Here is a 3,508-nt window from a genome sequence, read left to right as displayed (position 1 = left end):
GCCCAGCCTCTATGGATCTTGTGCTCAGAGCTTGTTCCTGTGCTGCCACGATAAAAGAGAGCGTGCATTACGAAGGAACATTTTTGTCACGAAAACCTTTTATGGATCAAGTTTTGTTGAAACTTTAAAAAGTAACGCTGGTTGTTTGTCCCTGTTATGACTCATCTGAAAGTTACCTCTGCTGATTAATGTCAGGACCTTCAGCTGCTGATTCTCTAAACGTTGAAGCGCTCTGACTCACAGAGGACTTTAGTAACGCTGTTTAATTAAAGCAGGTTCAGCAGGTCTTTAATTACCTCAGCACACATGTGCAGGAAGAGCCTCCAAACTAAGGAGGTTAATGAGGAGCAGCCAATCGGAAGCTGCTGCTCTGTGCTTTAAAAAGAATGATGGGAACTCCAAACGGTGGCTTCAGACTGACAGAGCACACATCAGAAGCTTGGTTTTCATGCCGATGGCAAAACAAAAGCCCCTCAGTCTTTCCTTTTACACTTTACAGGCTGCGTTTTATTGGATTCATTCCACTGAAGCTCTCGGAGGATAAGAAGCACTTCAGGAGATACTCCGACACTCATCCTTTTGGGAATGTTTCCCTGTGTTTCACTTAATCTCTCACAAAGAGCAGAAACAGAACTGCTGCTGAATCACTGCCCTTCTCTGCAGTTGAGGACATTTCCTGATTTATCCATGATGGTCTCTACTCCTTTATGTTTACAGTGTAAACAATGGATGCAGTCATCCATCCATCCAGTTCTGTTCTGTTTATCCTCATCGGGGTCGTGGGGGGCGGGATTAATGGATCAGCTTCCACGGGGTCCCGGTGATGTTGCACACAGATATCCTGTACCGAACGTTTTTGTATTTTTTCTAAAATAACTTCAGTGTAACTTTTGTCCTGCTCATTTATGGCTTGCTGTGAGGCAACAGTGCTGACCGCTGCAGCGCCGTGCTGTCCGCTTAACTCCAGAAAATAGTGAATTTCACACAGTTCAGTGGGCTACAAACACTAGTGTCGATCTGATACCAGCGTTGGTGTCGATATTTGGATCGATCTGCCCACCTTTGCCTTACAGGTGCTTTTCCAGTCCTACGGGGAGTCAGTGTGTCTGTCCATCACTTTGGTCCAACCTGCTATTGTTTACTGTACGGACACTTGTATTAAGGAAGTGATTGTTTATAGCAGCTCTCGGGAAACTGAAGTAACAAGGACTCTGCCATTATTAACACACAAACACATCAACACTCAGAGTCGTGCTGTTAGAGTGAGTTACAGATGTGAGCGAGGTGTTGGAGGTAATGACTCAGACATTTGTGTATTTATTCAAACATCCTATAAAAACATTAATGGATTAATACAGTGAATACTTGGTGAGGAAAGTTTTTTGGACTTTAAATGGCAACATATTTTCAGAAGCATCGTCAATAAACCAACAACCACATAAACAACCAGCTATTACAGTTGTGCTAAGCTAAGCTAAGATAAGCTAGGCTAGGTTAGGTTAGGTGAGCCTTATCTTTCTCCACAGACCGACAGATTCATCTCCTCTAACCTCTGCTGAAAATGAAAGAGTCTTCTGTTTCATTTGAGAACATGATTACACAATATTGTGATAATTTAACATTTCAGTTTTACTGTTACAAACATGTTTCATGTAATCTGACAGATATATATGTGAAGCAGCTAACTGACTCCAGTTTACTGGGTCAGTCTTTCCTCACAGTTTGATGTTAGTGATTCCCTCCTTTAGCTGAGGAGCAAAAGAAGATTTTCTGTCCTGTTTTGTTCTGTCTGATATTCTGATAAAACCTATAAGTAATGCAGAGGATAATAAATATGATGAAGAGAATCAGCTTTTAGTTTAAAAAATACTTTCCAACTCTCAGCAGCCAGTATGTGTCAGAGCACCAGTGCTGAAGGACACCTCGTGGGTGACGGGGAGATGCAGAAGACACAAAGCGCCATGGGTTGTGTAAGAAGCTGTGATGTCACCACATCCCTGTAACCAATGATACTGACTCTCAGTCTTCTGGTGTAAGCTCGGCGTCACCACTCACATCAAACCTCAGCATCAGCACCGGTGGGAGAACAGAAAAAGTCCGAATAGGGAGCAGAGTATTTTGGAAGGGTGAGTAAACAGATTTCTACATTTCTACTCCAACCGAGCACTCGAGGCCCTTTTTACAACAAACCTCATTCAGCCACACACTCACACTGGATTCTGTCCTTGAGCACCTTATCTAACGTTCACGCACACTCTCCCTCCTCTCCTCATCCTTCCAGCTGTTGCTGCGTCTCCTCTGTAACGATGACAAAGACGGACCTGCTCAAACACTCGCACCGTAAATCCTCCCCTCGGGGTGACAAAGGGTCGATGTTCCTGGAGTAAAAGTCAGAAAGGAGGTTTTACCATGACAAGCACTGGGACCTCATAATGAAATGCCCCCTCCAGTTTGAGTGATGGTGTCATGTGTGGCTGTGTGACAGGCAGGACTCGTACACAGACTGTAAACTATAAGCAGCAGCTTTAATGCTGGGAACGTCCTCCATGAAGTAAACTCACAGGAAAAACAAACCAAAACCCTGAACATGAAACTAGAAACTGGAACACAGAACAAGGAGTGACAGAAACGACGCGCAGGGACACATGGAGCGGTACGACGGGACAACAAGCACGAAAGACTGAGGACGAAACAGGTGGAAACACAGCTGGGACTAATCAGACATAATGAGACACACTGCACACAGGACAGGGACTATCAAAATAAAACAGGAAACACCAAAGACATTCACAAAGACTCAAACACACTGTGGAGACACGGCGACATTGACACGACTTCATTAATCAATAACTGACTTCAGGTCCATTGTGTATGTCGTCTGTTGTCATAGCTACATGCTACATCGCGTCTGTGCGTTGTGCGCACTTTATAAAAATGTCACCTGGTGGCACTTCAGAGGCGTCTTTAACGCTGGAAGAAGTCTGTTGGGCGTGAACAGCTGCATCCGCCATGTTGCTGTCTGTCTGAATTATCTGCACATCAGCTAAACAACACAAAACATCACAAATCAAAGACACAATGTTACTATGGAGGGAAAAAGCAGCTCCTCCTCACACACTCAGCTTATCTGACTCTGAACGAGCTGTTATCAGGTTATTTGGTTGGTCAAGGCTCAGATGATTGTCTGACTTGTTTTTGACCATCTGCAGGAGTTCCGGTGGTCTCTCAGTCTGATCCATACACAGGAAGTCACCTGACTCTCGATGGTGGCCAGGTCTGAGTATTTCCCTCTGAGTGACTTGCGGGTCATTTTCTTGCTTACGTACTCGAGTTGAAGAACGTGGTACTAGAAGGCGAGAGCAGATATTTATCAGCTGATAGTTTTCATCTGGTGAGAATGTCAGAGATCATCAAAGTTACTCCGAGTAATCGTGAGCCGTGATGTAAGTGTTTGTATCCTGCTGGGTTCACACGCTGATGTCAGCCCGAACGAGGAGAGATCCGACTA

This window comes from Pundamilia nyererei, unplaced genomic scaffold (genome assembly GCF_000239375.1).
Source record: "Pundamilia nyererei isolate P.nyererei 1_Seehausen unplaced genomic scaffold, PunNye1.0 scaffold00139, whole genome shotgun sequence".
Classification (NCBI taxonomy): domain Eukaryota; kingdom Metazoa; phylum Chordata; class Actinopteri; order Cichliformes; family Cichlidae; genus Pundamilia; species Pundamilia nyererei.
Note: the sequence above shows the minus strand (reverse complement) of the source record.